Source organism: Lathamus discolor, chromosome 2, assembly GCF_037157495.1.
Source record: "Lathamus discolor isolate bLatDis1 chromosome 2, bLatDis1.hap1, whole genome shotgun sequence".
NCBI lineage: Eukaryota > Metazoa > Chordata > Aves > Psittaciformes > Psittacidae > Lathamus > Lathamus discolor.
Window position 1 is genome coordinate 45,862,867 of NC_088885.1, and position 20,749 is coordinate 45,883,615.

At 36.2% G+C, this 20,749-nt stretch overlaps 1 protein-coding gene across 15 annotated transcripts in view; it reads right to left on the minus strand.

Moving 5' to 3' along the window:
• PARD3 (par-3 family cell polarity regulator) overlaps positions 1–20,749 on the minus strand; it is a 458,414-nt gene that overhangs the window by 335,799 nt on the left and 101,866 nt on the right. The window lies entirely within an intron of this gene.

The following is a 20,749-nucleotide window of genomic DNA, read 5'->3' on the forward strand; positions in this document are numbered from 1 at the left end:
ATTTTAGCATAGTAGCATGATAGATGGCACTTTTACACTGTAACTTAATAAAATACCCTCTCTTTTGTCCCTCCCACCGAAACAATATTACACTTAAAGGTAGATCTAATTAAAAACACCAGGGGATGAGATCAGACATTGGTCTGCATCAAGAAGAAGCCTCTGCGCAGTGATCCCCACACAACAGCAAGCTGTACAGCCGAGTGGAGGTCCCCAAATGTGGGTGCTCCCCTAGCTTCCAAATCATGCCCTCAGGACAGGGAAGTGATTAATGCACTCAGTCTACTGGTCATGTAAATGAATCAGCACCAGTATGTTTCTCATGAAACAGGAGAGAGACCCATTGTGTATTTCATATCTTAGAATAATTCCATTTTGAGCATGTAATTTCTGCTCACATAGCAGGGAAAAAAAAAAAAAAAAACCAACAACCAAACAGCACAATTTGATATTTCAATATTTACAATATACAAATGGCTTCATTCACTTGGAGAAAACTGATGAACCTACGTCCATAACCAAGCTCTTTATTGTTCAGATTTGACACAGGAGTCCACTTAAAGCTCAACAGAAGTTTCTGAATATCAATTTCTGTGACACACTTGCTCTAGAAAAATAATTTGCTTTTGGTTCTAGTTTACTGTTTCCACTTTACAGATAAAACTTAACAAGAATCTAAGCAGCCACCCTATTTCAGAACATGTTTAAACATAAGAATAACCAGGAATTCATATACATGTAGCAAGGTCCCCTGCACACACTTTTAAGAGAAAATTTCAAAAGAAATGCAGCTATTCTAAGCTTCTGTATAAACAAACTAACCTATTTTGGCTAAAGAAAATCAACTTTGATGAAACTTTTCAACTAACAGCAAACAAAGTTTTTCTTCTGTTTCACCATCTTCCACTGAATTGTGAACTTTACGTCCTTTTTTTTTCTCATGTAAGTTTTTTGTCCTTTAGAAAGATAAGATTACTTAAAAAAAAAAACAAGGAACTTCTTCAAGTCCCTAATTTTTCTAGGCATACTATCCTCTAGCTAGCCAAACTGCCTTTTGCAGATCTTCAAGAAAACAAGCAAAACCATCTTATCACAAATAAACAGTCAGCCACTTCAAGAAAAATACTGAAAAAGGTTTCAGTATTCCATTGCAAACAAGCCAAACGGAAATCCCATTGATACAGAGCAGTCACATAGTCCTTTTGCATGTATCCATCCTTCTTAGATGTAGGATTTCAACTGTCAGATAAAAACAAGACAAAATGGCAAGAATAAGATGCCTGAAAACAGAAAGCTGATGTATTAACTGTGATACACAAAAAAAAAAAAAGAAAGAAGATATTAATGTTTCTATGAATGCTGATTTTTGTAAGTTTTTGAAACATTTTCCCCCCCTTTTTATTGCTCCCTCCCCCTGGAAATAATATGCCCAGCCATTTAGTTAAAAAGAACATGGTTTATTTTACAATTAATAGATACTCTTGTATATGCTGACATGTTATTTGCCAGGTCCTAACAGCACTACCCATCATCAACTCTGGTATTATTAGGGCTTTTTTAATATAGTAAAAAGCAATTCTATTTTCATCTTAAAATATGAGCTGCATTAAAATACAAAGCAAGTATCACAGATAGAAATACCTTTCAGTTAAAGAATAGATTTTCATCTCAGTGTAGTGATTGAATAATAGAGAATTGCCAAGCAATCCCAGGGTGAAAGTGGTATATTATACAAAATGCAAAAGAAAAGTGGACAAATACAAGATAACTATAAATTGTTTGAAAGTCCAAAGGAAGAAACAAATACTTTTTATTCTGGGAGCATTGCCCTAAATTTAGATGCAATCTGACACACTGAACTCTATGAATCTCTAAAAGAACAAAACAGGAAACTGAACCACATACCACTTCATACACTTGAATGAGACTTATTAAATTGAATGATGTTTGCTTCGGGCCATAAACAGCAATACAATATTCATCAAAGCTCACCAAATTAAACTTTTCTCACACTTGCTTACCTCTGGCCCAACCGATTTCCCTAAATTGATTTTGCACTGAGAAACATAAAAGTCGATACAAATGCTTCCTGACAAACTAAAGAAACTAGGAAAAGACACTCTACAATGTGAGACTGTTTAATACATGTAAATTTAATGAAATGAGGTTTACGGAGAAAGGTAAAATACTTAATAGAGCAATTCAAACACACTGAAAAAAGACAAGCTTCTGGACACATCACCCCTTCCCTCATCAGTATTCCACTAGCATAAATGTATATGTTATTTTTAATGAGTAACATTAACATTAGGATTCAGAAAACGATGCATTAGCACAGGGAGTATCCATGTTGCTCATCCTCCTCAACAAAACAACTACAATGTCTCTTGCAAATACTGGATTACTCAGTGTTCCCTTGTCTTGGGTTCCCATATTGGTGACATCCACAGAAGAAAACAGGCTGCACATCCAAAGCTGTCAGGACGACAAAAAATTCCTTGTGCCGCGAAGTACAGTGGGGAGAGACAAGTATTAGAAGCCTAGCTGTCTTCAAACCTGCCACCTAACAGCAAGGAAAGAGTGCAGTAGGTGGGCAGGGGACTGTTACACACCATGACAGGAAGGTTAAAGGTCCAGACACCTCCCAGTGCTGGTGCAAATCATAACATCCAGAAGTCAGTAATTTCTACAGGCCTTACACAAGCAATAGCTTTGGTCATCCACACAAAAGGTTTTCCTCTCAAGTCAGTAAGACTTATTTATGTTCTATATTTATGGAAAACATATAACTATAGCAATTCTAAAACAAGACCAAAAATGCCCAAATCCTCACCAGAAGTCAGCAGTGTTGGCACGTACCAGTGGCTGGTTAATGTTTTACTGCTTGTAATGGACCTGGATCTAAAAGGAGTAATGCAGCAATAAAAACACTACACCAAACAAGCTTATTTTGTATTTTGATTTAGTGTAAGAGGGAGAAGTACAGGATTGCTGCTCATTCTATGGCACCAACATAGTAAAGCTGTGAAAGAAAATGGTTCAACAAAGGAATGAGTACAGTCTCCCAGCATACCTAGAGATGCCTTTCAGAAAAAGATATGCTTCCTATGGCACGAAGAAGTGTACTCTTTTCTTTAAACTGTTACTTTATAGTTTAATAGATGTTCTTATTCATCCACCAAAAAAGCAGATAAATGATTAACAAAAGACAGCAATATAATTTGACTTTGCTCACTTACCGAAATTGCACATATGAACAACGAAAAAGCACTTCTGAAGTAAATGTCACCAGTAGAAAAATACAACAGATGTGGATAACATTTATAAATGCTCTCATATGAGCCACAATGTGATTTTATATATTAAAGTAGGGCTTTATACCAACTCTGAAGAGAAGTATGATTTGTAATAACAGTCATTTTTCAGTTTGCTTATATTTAAAATGTTCTGCTAAAAATCACAGCTCCTCAGTTTATGGTTGACTGGGATTGATAAACTCAGTGGGAGTTATGTATCACTAATACCACAATAAAAGGAAGTGCATCAGTGTGTATAATTATTGAAAACGATTTTATTAAACCAATGGTTCTTTGGTTTCTCTACAAAGAAAAAAAAAACACATGCCAAGAGCTGTAAAACAAAGGTTGAAATCCACAATTACTAAACAACAAAAATACCATAGGGTGCAAGGGAGATGGAAAGCATCCAGAAAACTTCCACATCTGTAGGAAAGTAGCATGTAATTATCCTCAATCTATGCAAGATGACAACATGTAATTCACAATTGCTTCCCAAGACACAGCATGTAGCAATGCACTGTTCAAGATACCCTCAAAAGATCTTTAAGAGTGTAGGTCGAGAAGCTAAAACTGAAGCCAACAAAGACAGCCAAACACGATGTGGTCCACAGGCTGTTAAACACTCATAGTTTCTGCTTACTAGTCAGTTAAGCTTGGTAAACACTGACTTCAGGGGCCTTCCAGAAAGATATAGTTTAGAATGTGCTACATATAAAGAATTAAATGTGATTCCTCTACTCATTTCTCCATTATAATTCTCCCCACTGGCTACTTATTGGACCCTGATCATATTCCTGGAATAAAAACTGAAATAAAAAGCCTCTATGCCATTTCTCATACCACTTTTACGTAAATCTCACATGGTAATTTTTTATTTTAAGTTGGCAAAAAGGAGAAAATAGGACTTGGATGACACATACTTCCAGCATTTTACTAGGTATACTCAATCCTAATGCCAGATTTACTTTGCTTTTAGTCAGAAATTGCAGGAAAGCAACTTATGCAAGTATTAAACAGTGGCATGTTCATGAAAAATGCTATAGTGAATTTATGAAAGAAGGCTGCAATTTTTCCATCAATAAATTTCATTCTATGCTGTCAATAATTTCCAAAATAAAACAGTCAAAATAATATAACAACTTTGAGAAGAGGACTTTGAACTTTGTGCATGTGGCAGAAGACTGGCTTCCTCCTGTGCTTCTGAAAATCCTCCATTATTTACCTTTCTCCCGTAAGGCATCTTCTAGAGTTCATTCTAAGTCCACCTTCTCTCATAATAAATCTAGTACTTGGAAATCTACAGCAATACATTTTGGCATAAGTACATGATCTGCTACATGATTATGACCTTTTCAATACCATAATGATCAAACACTTCTTAAAATCTTTGGACTTCAGAAACGTGTATGCTGATCACCACATAAAAACACACCAAGATAGCACCCTATCTTCTCCTTTCACATACCCATTCTTTCCATAGCAAAATTTCAGACATTTTTTGCTTTAGCAAAACTACAAAAACACTCAAGTACTCAAAAAAAAATCTGCCTAAAATGATGGCCTTTCAGCTCTAGCCCTGGATCACTTGGTGGCCTGTGAACCATGCCTAAATATGGCCACAAACAGGAACTATGAATGTCAAGTGTTAACGTGCATAAATTCACTGCCAAGCGGTCTGCATTTTCACTTGGAAGCTCCAAAGTTCTCTATAGAGTAAGTAAAGTAGAAAAATGTTCTAAAGGATCACAAAAGATTTTTAGATTGGATATAAGGAGGAAATTCTTTCCTGTTAGGGTGGTGAGACACTGGAATCGGTTGCCCAGGGAGGTTGTGAATGCTGCATTCCTGGCAGTGTTCAAAGGCAGGTTGGATGAAGCCTTGGGTGGTATGGATTAGTGTGAGGTGTCCCTGCCCATGGCAGGGGGGTTGGAACTAAATGATCTTGAGGTCCTTTCTAACCCTGACTATTCTATGGTTCTATGAAAAGATTGCTTGTAAAAAAAAAGGCTACCCATCATTTGTGTTTGCACTATCTTTTTTTTTTTTTTTTTTTTTTTTTAAATAACCAAGACCTGGTCTTCTATTAATTTTTAATGAATAACATAATACTCTTGACAGAACCCACTGAAACTCAACTTATAAATTAAGATCTCTCAAATATAATTATATTTGCTCCCAAATAATTGTAACTGCTGTCACACTAGTGTAAATGTGCAACTTCACCGCAGCACTAATGGGACTCAGATGTGAACTGCTGCTGACAGAAAGCCAGGCAGCGACTCAAAAGCCACAAAGATATCTGTTCCATCTCTCATACAGATAAGCTTTAATATAAAATTATTTGATAGTATGTTTGCATCTCCACACAAACGTTCAAACTATATTATTTGGCATTCTAAGGCAATACAATGCTTTGTGATGGAAGATAGCGCCTGTAACAGGCTATTAATACTAAAAGCCCATGCAAGCGGCTCCGGGAACCTGTAACAGCTAGAAGAGAAACACGGACTCTTCATATCCAGCCCTACATTTTATTCAGTGGGGACATCACCTTTCACACTCCTAAACCACTAATAAGAAAAAAAAACAAACAGCAACACCACGCGCCCCAGAATGTCAGAAATTTGGTCCCCACATTTCTTATCCTGTGCAAACATTTCAATCTTCAAACTGCTTATAATGGTTACAAAATTCAAAATTCATAGGATACCCACAAAGTGCATTAAAGAGAAAGTACAGAAGAATATCAGTCATAATCTCCAAGTTAACATAAGCTATTCACTCTGTTTTCAAGCAGTGAATAAGGTTAACAGAGAGCCACGTGATAAAAAATTAGCAAGGCTTCTTTTAAGAACTGTGAGAAAAAAATTAAGTTTCTTAGGTCATAATAACCAGAAGAAAGCACAATGTGCCTCCAAAACACTTCTTCAGAGTTTCCATCCAGTAGAAGTTTGTAAATAGATGAAAAAGTGCCTGACAGCATCATCAAAATATAAACAGGTGAATGGGGCAGGTGGTTGGGGGAAGGGAGATCAGAAGTTGCATTAATATAGTTTAAGAAATTATTTACTGCCAGGGCTGATCTGCATATAAAATTAAATTTCACAGACGTGAAACTTTAAAGATTACACTGAAAATTAATACAAATGTTTTTTACTTGAGATGTTATAATTAGTTGTGCAAAAATAATCTTAGCAAGATGCTGTTTCATACTTGGCATTACAGTGTAGCCTACAGTCTGTCTAAGTGATGTCACAGGCACAAACAAGTCTGAAGAAACTCTAATTTGGGCCCGGAGAAGACTTCTTAGGTCAGATTCAGCAAGTAGCAGTAACGGTTCAGCTGTTTTTCAGAAACAAACTGTTCTGTTGGCCATATGTACGCAAAGATGGGTTTGTACGTAAAATACAGCTAATACGCATTGCAGATAACTAAGAGTTGGCAGCATGGCATCAATTCGTACAATTCATGCTCCCAGGACACTCTCAGTATGTGAGCCTGAGCAGTGCGTTGCAGATTTGATTCAACCTGGGGGTATTTTTTTGAGGGTAAGAAGGTATTGCCCCGGTTTCATAAAACAGGAAAGTAAGCCACAGGTAAGTCAGGCATTTGTTAGAGAAAGAACAGTACCAGAGAGATGACAACTGACCGTGGGACACAAGTATCTCAAATTCCAGCACTCTTTTTTAAAAAGAAATATTTCTATTTCTAATAATATGTACTCATATGACTATAAAATTAATACCAGACAAAAAGCAAAGGTACAAGTTTTCAAACACTGGCATCTCCTGAAGACCATACAATGCTTTGGAAACACTCTAGATAATTTTTGAACAATATCGTCAGCGAAAGGCAGCTGAAAGAATTGCCTTTCCACCGCCATCAGACACGAAGCTTGGCACATTTCTAGTTTGCCTAACAAGCGTTCTGTGTTTTACTCAGACTGGCTGGTTTCCACACTTAGTAGCAGATAAACAATGACCAAACATCTCCCAGTTAAATCTCATGAACAGACAAGACAAGAATATTTATAGACAGGAGCTAATGCCAACACTAGAGCATACTGCCCAACAGTTCATGGACTGAGACCAATTTTTTACTTTGCCACCCTCTATACAACACTCAGTAGGGATGAACGCTGTTTCCATCTGGATTTTCTTGAACAGCTCAGTTTAAATCGCATTCCTCAAGCTTTTTATAATAGATCATGGTTTTATAATTTTCCAGACAGGACATTTATCCCCATATATCAACAGAGATGTGAGTTTCAGCTTTACTAGCTCTTTACTCTGGCTATCCAAAACCTCCCTAGAGAGAAAATTTCATTAATGTTAAGACTAAAAGTAAACCTCTGTAATTTAAAGGTGCAAATATGCTCAGAAATACAAGTCCGGTATCCTCAGTAATGTTCAGGAGAAACAAAAACTGCAAATGAGAAGAAACAATTCCAAGGAAAAATTATTGACCAACTCTCTTTGTTGTTTCTCCTTACTCATTCCAGCCCTGCAGATGCAGCCCAGAACCTCCCCACTGCCACACTGACAGGGACATGTACAGACCCGCATCCTTCCCACCCTGCCCTTGCCTCGCTCCCCCTAACCTTTCAGGTCACACACCACCCTTCTTTCCCCAGAGACAGTGACTGCTGGAATCCTCACAACACTAACTCACCAGGATATAGGCAAGAAAGGTCTAGCCAAGACTGGCATCTACAACAAAACAGAAAGATATTGTTGCAAAAATCTAATGAGGTAATGTCACAATAATATTCCTTGCTTTTATTTATCAAGGTGTAAGTGTTAAAGGAGTTTCTAGATAATCAAAGACCACCATAGCTGCCGGCAGGATCAAGCTACAGGAGCCATGTCTTTCAGATTTCAATTCTGGTGAGAGTATTAACTTACCAGAACCCAAAGTCCAGTTCAAAATCTGCAAATTACTCCCTCTTAAGAGGAGAACGCAACCATACAAAGTATGACTCCTACAAGAAAGCAAGCAAAAAATCCTGATGCACGTGGGCATGTGGAATACTGTGTGTGCAGAAAATTCAAGTCCAATAGGACACCTAACATAGGTAGCTCCTGACATGCAAAAAGGTCACAGAGTTTGGGCGTGTTCTTCACATGGGACAGCACCACATCAGTCCACAGACTGAAAGGTTACTTTTGGAACATGCCTTTCATGTAACGTGTTTGTGTTGAAATATTTTCTCTGCTGAGCTACATCTTCAGTGCAAAGCGCATGTGGAGTAGCAAGATATTGGTGGAAATATTGCTTAGATGGGGATGCTCGCTTAACTGGAAGACAGCAAAGCAGATTACAAACCACAAAGCTATTAGAGCACAAGCAACAATATTCCATCCACCATGGCTCAGCAGTGGCTCATATAGCTATATGGGAAGCATATGTTCTTACAACATCAATATTGATGGCACTATGTCAAAACATAAAAATAATCTTGGTTGTAAATTAAATTGGCTTCTATCTTCTTTTTTGTGAATACTGAAACTGTATGAATTTATGACAGTCAGTCACATTCATTAAATAACAAAAAATACTTAAAACAGATCTTAAGCACATTTTTAAGACAGAAAGGACATATCCTAGGTTAAGCAGGGGACAAAAATTTGGCTGCATTTTATTTGAAGAATGATCATAAAGCAGCAATAAACTTGTGGACCTTCATTAGTTTCTGCTTTATTTTTAGGAATTTTCTGTTGGAAAAATAAATAAATAAACAAAATAGGGACTCAAGAAACATCATGAAGTGTTCAAAAGTTCCTTAACTAATATTTCTGAGATAGGAGAATCCTGCTGATGCCCGGTTTTAACCTCCCTGAAAATGCTATTTTGTTTTCACATATAATTAAACAGAACTTCTTGAAAGATCTAAAATAGCTTTGTGGACTAAAACATAGTGGCTTTTGTTTGGTTTCTTAACCTTTTTCCAAAATATAAGGTTTACACACAGACTGATCACTCAACAAGTGTGTCCCAGCTGACAGTTTTCACCAATCCAGACAAACAAAAACCTTAGAAAGTCCGAACTGTGTCAAATCTGTGTCAAAGCAGCCAAAAGAGAAATGCATCAGCATTTGGCAGCCATGGCATACACACATATCAATCAAGTATTGCTATCATGAAGGTAAATGCCATCAAACTTTACAAGGTGAAGCCTTTGGTTTTTGTTCTTCTCTCTAGTCTCTATGCATTATTTTAAGAAAGAATCACATCTACAGATACCCTTATCATGTGTTTGCAGAACCAAAAGGTCACATCCTGCAAAACAACACAGAAGCTCTGAGATAACAGGACAGCCCCTTACTTATCCCTCAAACAAAGCGTGTCGTATTTTTATCTTGATTGCTCCACTATAGGTAAGTTCCTTTTCTTCTGTTAACTTCAAGGAGATTTTTCATATTCTACATGTAAGAATTGTCTACACTAAGGCAGGAAAAAAAAAGGCGGAATAAAAAACTGCTGTTGTGGAAGATGCACGCTATTTCCTTCGCATTGTCACCCTGGACTGGAACAGCAAACGATACCAGTGTGTTCTTATCTAATCTTAAAACATTTCTGAAAGAAGTGGTAAACTGTCCCTATGGTACCTTTAGCATGAAGAAAGCACTGTCCTAATAATTTTTTAAAACTCAGAACTATGCTCATTATTTAATGGAAGCAGAAATATGCAAACTGAAAATGAATATTCTTCCCAAATTACTGAAATATTTCCTGCTATACAGAAGCATAACTGCATTGCACAGATACAGTTAACAGCAGTGACTGTTCATTTCTATATGTACATTTGCTTTACGCACAGACTACCTGGCACTGGTAGCACTGATAGCTACTTGTGGATGAGGGAAGGAAAGTAAGAGCTGGAAGCTTTTAACATCAATAAATCAATGCAAAAACACATGGTTAATGAGATCCTACTGCCATTAATTTTAATTTTATTTTTATTTGAAATGATTTTAGATCAATATAGAAACTGCAACCCACCTAACTAAATCTATACAGTACTTCCCAACCCGGGCATGAATGTAGTAGCATTACTTACTGCTTGCATGAGTAATTTGTATGAATAAAGTGTGTGTGGAGATTCCCCTTCACACACACACACAGAGACCCATATGCCCACGCAGCACCAGGTCAGGATACCTCAAAATATAAAGAATATACAGAGCACAAGCTCTGTGTAAAAGCAGACCATGCCTGCACTACACGCTACCACCTTCTTGCCTGTTTTGAAGAGTGCTTTTAATTTCTTTAAGTGACTGAGCTGTCTTTGCCCTTTAAAAGACACTTCTTCTCGCTCAGCATTTTTCTTAACGTTAAGTTGAATTTTCCGTCAAGGCTTCTGTGAGAGGTCTGCAGCCTGACCTTACACAGAGCACCTACCACAACTCAGGAATTAAAAATTTAATGTTCATACATTCACTTCCAACTTACTTTAATTTGCGCTTTCCAGTAGTTACTAAACGGCCAACGTCATGATCTAATTACACAGCAACAGCAGAATAAGAAAAGGCTGAACAATTGTTATTAGTCCCAGCAGCCCCATCTGGGCTGTAACCCTGCAGTATTTAACAGATAAGCCTTGGTACAATATACTTGACATTTACATTTTCAAATGTATGTTCTATTCAACTGCCCTCGCAATATTGGCTTAATTAAGATACAGGACATTACTGGCCAGAATCACTTCACTAAAAAGGCATATGTTAAATAGTCCTATAAGCAGTATAATATAATTGAGCTCTGTCACTTGGAAAACCATTGCTTAACTAGAAGAAAAATCAATATTCCCTCTTTCCACAATGTTTTCCATTTCAGTCTGTGCAATCAAGGCAGCACCAGAAATGCACACTGAATACAGTCAATGGTACCAGAGGAACATAAAGAATACTTAGATTTAAGCATGACTTCTGAACAGTGGGTTTATTAATAATAATCCAACATCTAACATGGCATTTAATCAAGGTTTAAAGCTTTTAACTCTCCAGTGAACAAAGTCAGAACTAACTGAACACCATTATCAACATGAAGAAAAAGCAACACTGATACCCATTAAGCACAAAAAAAGGGAAACATGACAAAAATGAGGAGAAACTAAAGGTCAACATTAAGGGATGGAAATCAAAATGCAAAACATGCATTCCAATCAGTCCTACTGCTTTAGGTGCTGAAATCATGCTTTGCAGCAAGTGCCTCAACTCACAGGGTCATATTACCAACAATAAATCTTCCATACAATGAAAAATGTGTATGAGGGGGAAATGTACAAGTTAATGCTCCTTTTTTTCATGTCATAAGGAAATTTACAGCAAATTTTATTGGTTTACCACTCTCCTAGACAAATAGGATAAAAAAAAAAAACCAAACCATATTCACTATAATGTTGCTAAATAAATAAAGAAATAAATTTAAAAAAATAAATTAAAAAAAACCAACCCAGAAACAACATGTTGTTTTAGAAACAAAGACTGGCTTCCCTCAAAAACAATGTGTCACAAAACAAAGTGAATCAAGTAACTTTTTGGATGTACAAGATGGAGGCACATTACAGCAAAAGCTCCCAAATATCACCAATACACAAGCTACTTCAGAATGGTATATTGATTGATACCAAATTAGCATTTAAAATAAACTCCATTTCCAAACTAACTTACACATTGGAGAAAAAAAAAAAAGAAAAAAGAGAGATGGTGCTAGTGTGCACATGAGAAAGAGAGCTTCTCTAGAAGAAATACATGATCTTGGGGCTCAAGACAGTGACTATCTCTACCTAGCAGTATAAAGCCCCCTAGATTTGAACATCATAATCTAATTTTAAAATTTCTGCAGGGGAAAACATTCACTAAAAATCTATTAAATCTTTCCAACATTCTTTAAGACCTTAAAATCCCTCCACCTTAAATGCTGATTCCTTTGATTTCTCCTCTTCAGCAAGAGAAACATAGTCTTTACACACAAATTTCCTGCTGCAAACGGTTTCTTGATCTCTTATTAATGGATGCTTCTCTTTCCTAAAACAGACACAGAACTCTCCCGCATGTATCACCTACCACCCACCTTCCAGAGGAACTCACAGAAATCACGACTTCTATTTCTGAGAAAGAAACGGAGGCAAACAGACAACTCAGAAGAAAATGAGAAAGCTTTCAACTCTCTTCCCTCTTGGTTTTACTGCTTCCCCATGTCTGTGCCTTACCTGATGCACAGGCTCTCCCCCAAGAATTCATCTTATTAAGAAGTGTAGAAGATGTTGTATTTTCTGCTGGGATCTCATTCAGAACACAACTTTTCAGTGGATTTTTATTAGCAGTTAGCGATACGGATGGTTTTAATCCTGGATTGCTTTCATACACAATCTGAACAACCTAAGTTTTTTACAGAAAAAGACACAGGAATTTATTTATCTCAAGACTCTTAACAGCTATAAAGTATACTTTAACACCCATAGAGCTACATTAAGGTGTCCTTTATGCAGAGAATGCTAGTAATCTGCAATTTAGCTTAATTTTAATCTGGAACAATTTGGAACAATTCTTGATATTAAAGAATACTATTAAGAATAAATTACTACTATTTTCAGTTCTAATTTCCTTTCTAAGAGGCAATTGCCCTCCTGCTCTGGGAGGTCTGAAGTAGTACAAACATTGTAAAACTTAGCAGGTCTGAATCAAAAGTAGCCCAGCAAGTACCAAGGAGTCAGCAGAACTGATAAGCAGAGATCTAACTAAAACTCTGTTGAAAAAGAGCATTTGCTGCTAAGCACAAAGATAACTTGCATATTAGCAAAACTAAAGAGTGAAAAAAGAGAAATCTCCAATTTTCCCTCAATCCTTTATCCCCAGCCACAGAAAGGGCTGCATTAGCTATGGACATAATTAAACTACTGCAGGCAAGTGAGTTAGAACTCCACAGATGAACGGGTTTTACTGACCAAGCATATACCCTTGTCTGCTACAAATAATTAAATTTCACCATAAGGGTGTAACTAAGAATGTGCATTTTACTTTGCCACTGTAATAGGCTCATCTGTTCTTACCACAGGAATATAGCCTACCTGCTTTCCTGCAACCTCTTCTCCCTGCTGTTTCTCAGGAAATCATCGGATCCTTACCATGTTACCCGGTTGACCTGATAGTGTTTTTATTTTTGTAGCATCATAAGCATATATTTTCTAAATATTATTTCCTAATAAGAAACTGAAAACTGTCCAGATATCTGCAGAATACAAATATTGGTGTAATTAATTTAGCTGTTAACAATGACCAGACAGTGGCACGAGGCAGGAAAGGAAACCAACTGTACAGACTAGGAAATCAATGTATAGTCAAACAAAAATAACAAACTCCTGTTTTGCAATGTGAAGTAGTGTTCAACATAAAAATATAGAAGTGATTATGATAGTACAGGAATTATTTTCTATTGTTTTATTCTGTAAGTTCACCATAAGCATTTTACAGCTTTATAGAAACACTGTTTTGCAGCTTTTACTTTTAACCTAATTTCTTGCTCTTTGGGATATAATAGGATATGTTCAGCATAACGTAAGGAACATAAAGCAGGGTCACACGTCAACAACCCTCAATACAACAGCTTGTGTGTTAAAGAGAGTGGTAGGAGCTCAGTGATATAAAATATTTAGGTCTCTTGAAAAGTTACTAAAGTCTATTCCAGGCTCACATGAGGAAATACATGCATTTCCAGCATATTTAATAAGTATAATAATTACAGTGCTTAGAAGTTAGGCTGATAAAAAGCTACATTTATCTTTCCCAGCACATTAGTGTACAATTTCAGCTGGCCTAAAAATAGGCCAAGTCACTCATAGTTGAAAAGATCAAAATTGTATAACTTGAGCAACTTGGTTTATTTTTAGTCCAGTCTTCAAAAGATCAAGAATTTCTCTAGATTAGTGAAAAATATAATTGCTGTTGCTAGTCAAACAGACATATTATCTTGAACAGAAAACTAAAGCTAGGAAGTGACAAAAAAATTTAAATTGATCATTAAATAATCTCCAATTTATGCAACTTGTCAATAAATTACAATCCCTGTATTACCTCAGCCCAACTTGTCAATAAATGACAATCCCTGTATTAACTCAGCCATCAACAGTTAAACTTTCTTTTTGGAGGACATACAAGCACATTAGACCTCTCATATTTTGAAATCACTGTTTTAAAAAGAGTTGCTATTTTACTCCGTGTTTTCCTACTATATCTACTGAAAGAAAATGCATATTTTCCTATTTTTAAGCATACTACTGCTAAAACAAACTTGCAATGAATTAACATAATCAGTAGAGAAACTCAATTTTCTACCCTGCATGTGCAGGTGAATACACAGAACAGACTGATATCTCCCATTGTGAGTGTGGCTAAATGTTTCTTAGCAACCTTGTTCCAACATCTTCTGTGACAAAAACAAGTCTGGAGTTTGAACTGCAGTCTGACAGAGCTGTGAATACTAATGACTAACTTAAAAAAAAAAAAAAAAAAAAAAGACATCTCATCATTGCTTACTGAATGGAACATAAAGAAACCACAAGCACAATACTGAGATTTGTATTACATGAAACTGAAAATTCAAACAATCACATTTAAGCGCACCTTCAGTAACTATGTAAGAAATAAGAATGCAGATTTCAAATAGCCAAATCAGGTAATTAGTTTTTCACATGTATATCTTCTGCAGCACAAAATATCCGTGAGCATATCCATTCCCCAAATCTGCAAACACACAACTAGTAATGGCAGCATTTCTTGGCTTACTTCAATCTTGTTATTACTTCTGAATAGCCAACCTACAACCCACATCAACAGAAAATTAGTTGTTTTGACCTCAGAAGCCAGATGCACCATCAGACAGTAGTATTGGAAATGATGAAAGCAGCATGCTACTATTCTACCCCTAAAATTAGCTTGAAGTTATATAATGGTTACTCATTTTCAAAAACTTCATTTTGACAGACTTGCAGGAACTGTAAGATACAGTAAAAGATCAGAAATTTGTCTGCTACTCCTCCTCCATCAACTCCAAATTTTATCTAACACCTGGCGGGGGGGAAAGCCCTGTGTCTTTTTACAACCATATGTTGGGTGGTTGTGGGAGGATCGCACATAGCAATTCTCAGTACAACTACTCAATTAACAGAACTCCATTCTTTTGAAGAGCCGTAATTATATTGCTTAGGCACTAAAAATGTCTCCTGAGAAGGAAAATATTTTTCCAGGAAATTAAACAAACTTTGACAGTTTCCTGCTTACTAGAAATCAGAAAAAAAATATTACTACTGTCATAGCATCTTGGCCTAAACAAGATGTATTGACTATTAATATTTTGTCTTTTAAGGACAAAACACCTGTGTTTCACTGTACCTAAGTTACAGCCTCCTCTCTACTACTGCAATTTGTCCAAGACAAAATGAAAATAGACTGCAAACAATCAGTAGCTAAACACTTTCTAAAAAGGAATCTGAAATCGTACTGTCACGTATGAAAAGCAAGAAGTGCAAGGTAATAATATGAAATTAAGAACACGTAGACTCATTTTTCATTGTCATACCTGAACATTACGGTGCACACAGAGTTGACTAGAGCTCATCAGGTGTAAGCATTAGTCAGAGAATGTCATGCACGAGGTCGGTGCTCACTCCACTGTACCATCCCGCACAACGAACTGACAGTTGCTTGCCACCACCAAACACATGGCTAAAAGCAAGATCTTCACCATGAGAGGAAAGTGTGAACAGACTGAGATGTTAATCTCCATGTGTTTTTCTTCTCAAATATAATTCAGAAAATTGTGAAAATAAAGTGCCTGCTAAAGCAAGCACCATCTTGCATACACTGTTAATGTATCCTCTGGTCAGTTATACCTTTCATATTTTAGGAACGGACAAGAAAAGTTAGTAAATCCTCTTCCGTTGGTATAACCCACTCCCATGCCAAACAAACAAACAAACAAAAAACCAAACAAAAAAACCCCAAAAAAACCAGCAGCAAATCCTTGTTAAAAAATATTTTGCATAAAATAATATAAACTTATTTAGACTTTAAATGTTTATAATTATTAATGAATTAAATTGTGATATTATTTTAATAGTAAAAAAAATCTCTGATACTTTTCCAAGCCAAAAAGTTTTGGGAGGGTTTTTTTTCCACAAACTCCCTTAAGTGTTTTCTGTTTAATATAACCTTGATGATGTGAATGTTTCTATGTTAGCATTGCAGACCTAGAGTGTTTGAGGCTGGCTGCATCCCAGCACTCTTAGGCAACACACCAAACACACAAAGTACAAGATTTGGTCAAATCGCAAATGTTGTGCTACAGCTTTTTTAGAGGCTTTGCTGTTGCTCAGCTGACAACGGAAAGGATTTAAGGACTGCCACAAAGTAGCATACACAAGATTTGCCAGTGGCCTGAAAATTCAGTTTACTGTATTATACAACTATAAGAGATACAGTCTTAATCTGTCAGCTGCTTTTTTAGAAACACCTAATAGATTTTTACCAGGTAGCAGAGATTTTCAGTATATTTTCTACAGCAATATGTAGAACAACAAAGCATTCTGCTGACGTAAGACTAAGAAAACATTTCAAATGTATAGCAAATTGAAAATGAGAAAGCTCTAGAAGACGTTTACGGTTTTTGGTTTTCTTTTCTCAACAACAAAATTGTATATGAAAGACTTACATTAAAAAAAAAATCTTCCTTCCACCACAGTATTACTAAAAATACTGTAAAAAATACTTTACCAGAACACAAAGCATAAATATCTGTAAGTTATGAAAAAGTTATTAGTTTCATGCAACATTACCTAGAGATTGATACATAAGTTATCATATTGATCTACTCTCCAAAATTGAAAGCAATAGAGACTAGATAAAGGATGCATAATGAATTCATAGACTGTGAAATCACAATCTCATTACCACCACTTTGCTGTTCTCTTCCCACACTGCATAGGATTGCTCTGACAGCAGTGGGGCTCTAGCCAACAGCATGGCACTAAGGGTGCAGGGGTTTCCTGGTACATATGAGTGGAACAGCAAGCTAGTGGCTGAACTTCTAAAGCATTTATTTTCCCATGAAACATCCAGTGAAGCGCTCTCTAGGAGAAAATGTCGCTAATAAAATTATAAATCGTTCCCTTGGCTCCAACTGAGGTGACTTGAAAGGTTCCCAGCATCTCTCAGAAGAGACTTACTTTGACAGAAACTGTCATTTGTGACAAAGTGATGCTAAGACTAAAACAAGCAAGTCAAGATTTGAAGTGAGAGATGGGTAACTTTTATTAGAGTACCCAGTAAAATTATATAATTATTATTATTATTATTAATAATAATAATAATAATTTGTCTACCTAAAACCCTCCTCAAGTGTGAAGTAAAACCCTGCTTTTAACAGAATGTAGAACATTGTATAAACATAAATAATCCTCACTCTTCATTTTAAATTTCTGTATAAAATAAAGTAGGGATTTTTTCCATTAGGTAATTTCATCTTGTAACACTTCATTAGTCCAAATAATGAACATGTTATGCAATAGTGCAGACGAAAGCTTACAAAGCAATAAAAAGCTTTTCCACAAAGGTTTCTACTTTTCCATGCTAAAAGAGCACAACCTGGGATCCCTCCTGCCATGCCACACAAATAAGGATTACGCTGAAGGAGGAAGTCGTTCTGTACCCCAGCCATTTCACATCTCTTTGATGAGGTCCAATTGCCATTCTCTCCGCAATTTGCAAAGCTCTTGGACATAATTACACCTCATAGGAAAAATGATCTTAGAAATCACATTTCAAGTTTTTTCTCTTCCTTGCCTTGCTCTGGCTCACTATAGATGGCAAGCAAGATAGGATTAACCAAAGAGGCTCAACTATATCTTGCAGTTAGGAGATAATCACCAATTACTGCTTCAGACAAATCTGATTTGGCCTTACTGCAAAAGAAAAATTGTATGATTGGGAGAGAAAGGGAGGAAAAGACCTTAAGGTTTTGATAAAACAAACTGGTTTTCCTCCAAGAAAATCAAATTCTATACTTGAGGGATTCTCTCCTGATTAATACCACTATATTTTCTAAAGAAATTCTGAAGTAAATTGAATTATTGATCAATTCGGGGTTTTATTCAATTCACTGCTGGCACCCATTTCTCTTTATCTAAGTATTTATATGGTAAAAGTAATAATAAACGGTCATCACCATGCACAGTGACTTAAAAATTCTAAGAGGAATGTTATAAATTACTTCTTTATTTCCTTGAAAGCCTTCTCTAACATGAGTTTTTCTATAATTAGATGTATATACCATAAATAAGAAATACATGCCAATTTGCAGTGTTTGATAAGAAATACTTTCTTTCACAGTATAATTTGTTTCTATTGAAAATCACTGTATCATTAATTCTACTTAAATTTACTTTTATTGCATATCTTCATATTATGAAGAAAAAAAAGGAAAAACAAGCAATAATTGGGGGACTTGAACATCTGCTATTCCTAAGATTTAAATTTAAATAAATTAATGAAGGCTTAGAGGCAGAACTTACAGATCACTATTACAAGCCTATTGTTTCAGATAACTTCCCAAAGCAATCATGCTTATTTGCAGAGAACTTATGGATACCTCATCTTTGGGGCAACAAAAAGTTGCTGATGCCCTATCCCTGGAAGTGTTTGAAGTCAGGTTTGATGGGGCTTTGAGAAACCTGGTCTATTGGAAGGTGTTCCTGCCCGTGGCAGGGAAAAAGTGGACTAGAAGGCCTTTGAAAGCCCTTTCCACCCCAAACCATTCTTTGATTTTAAATTTCTATGAAAGCAAGATCCTTTCAAAACCACTGGTTTTGGAGAATGATTATGGAAGCCTACTAATGCAGTGATGACAGAAAGAGCAGCCCAGTACTGTCCATGTACTCTCCAGGGCAGAAATTTGAGAAATTTGTGTGAGAAAAGTAACAGCACGCTAAAATAATAAAAGCATATGAAACTTCAATTATCCACTAAGATGTTCACTTTACCTTCTCCATGTTTACAAAGGTGTCTTCCAACGGTGGACTTGGCTATGTTAACATAATCCTCCCACACGTAACTGTTGGATACATTCATCACCAATCAATCACTGGACTAAAATTCCCTCAGAAGTCATGAACAGTATTATAGTCTTAATTGCCTTCACAAAACCAAGCAAAAAATAAGCAGCATGCTGTAAAGGAGAGTGTATCACAGAAAATGAGATTCCACAGGTGTACCTTCGATTTTATGATGTTCTGATGCAATATGTATTTATCAAATTAGAAGAAAAACAGTAAACAGCAGTAGATTCATTGACTGGATGAGCTGGGAAGATGTATATGTGGGCAAAATTATCTTCCAATTCTAAAACAGGCTTTTATATACCACTGAATGTACTAATATATATACAAAGTATAAAACCCCATTATCGTTTTCACCAGACATATAATTCCTATTTATGATACACAATGTTGTGTATCATCTGTAATCACTAATTTAAATTATAAAAACCCTCAAGCAGTGGAACCAATAAATCACAGAATAGCTTAGAGCTATTAGAAAACATTAATTCTATTCTCAAAGCTAAATTACATTTTGCAATTTCTATCAATGGGTTTGAATGGAACCTAGAAATGATTTATGTTTTATCAGAGATAGCACAGACAGCAAACACAGAGACTGCCATTTAGAATTTAATGCTGGTACTGTGTTAGTGACCAAGTAAAAACTGATAGACTTATCACCAGTCCCAGCACTGTTGAGCAGAACAGATTGCAAAAGTAAACCATGGATTTGTAATTAAGTCTGCAAGCTAGCAGGCTCAGTATTTGGTGGTCAACACTAGCTATTGCCAGCCACAACTCCTTAACAGTCCCAATATACTCGTGCCAGAGAAAAAATCACTTGTAACTGGTATTGGCATAATTGAAACGTACATATGTAATGCAGGTGTCTGAACCAAGGCTCTCTCTTCTGTCAGAAGAACTTTCAGAAAAGGTGACTCGGCACTCCTAGGTTCTCCATTTACCCCGCACTCATCTTCCAACATAAGAATAAAAACCAATTACGCCAAATTGTGTGGCTATTCCTGTCACTGTTCCCTACCCAAGAGTAACATTGCACAGAAGAGAATGTCAGACTCTTCTGTCCAGGCAGCTGCTACAACAAGGTGATAAAGCACCATTTTTGTTTTCAGTGAAATTTCTATTGACATTTTCTTCCCTCAGTGGAACTACAGATTCAATCTTGTCACTACTCTAAAGCAAAAAGTAAACTGTTCTCAACCAAAGTATTTCATATACAATGCAAAAGACCTTGTTAGAAAAGAAAAATCAGTTAGGAGAGAGAATAATCATGGAAAGCATCATCCCCTTTCAAACAACACTACAGTTGAGTTGATCTTCCTACTTCTAAAATTCC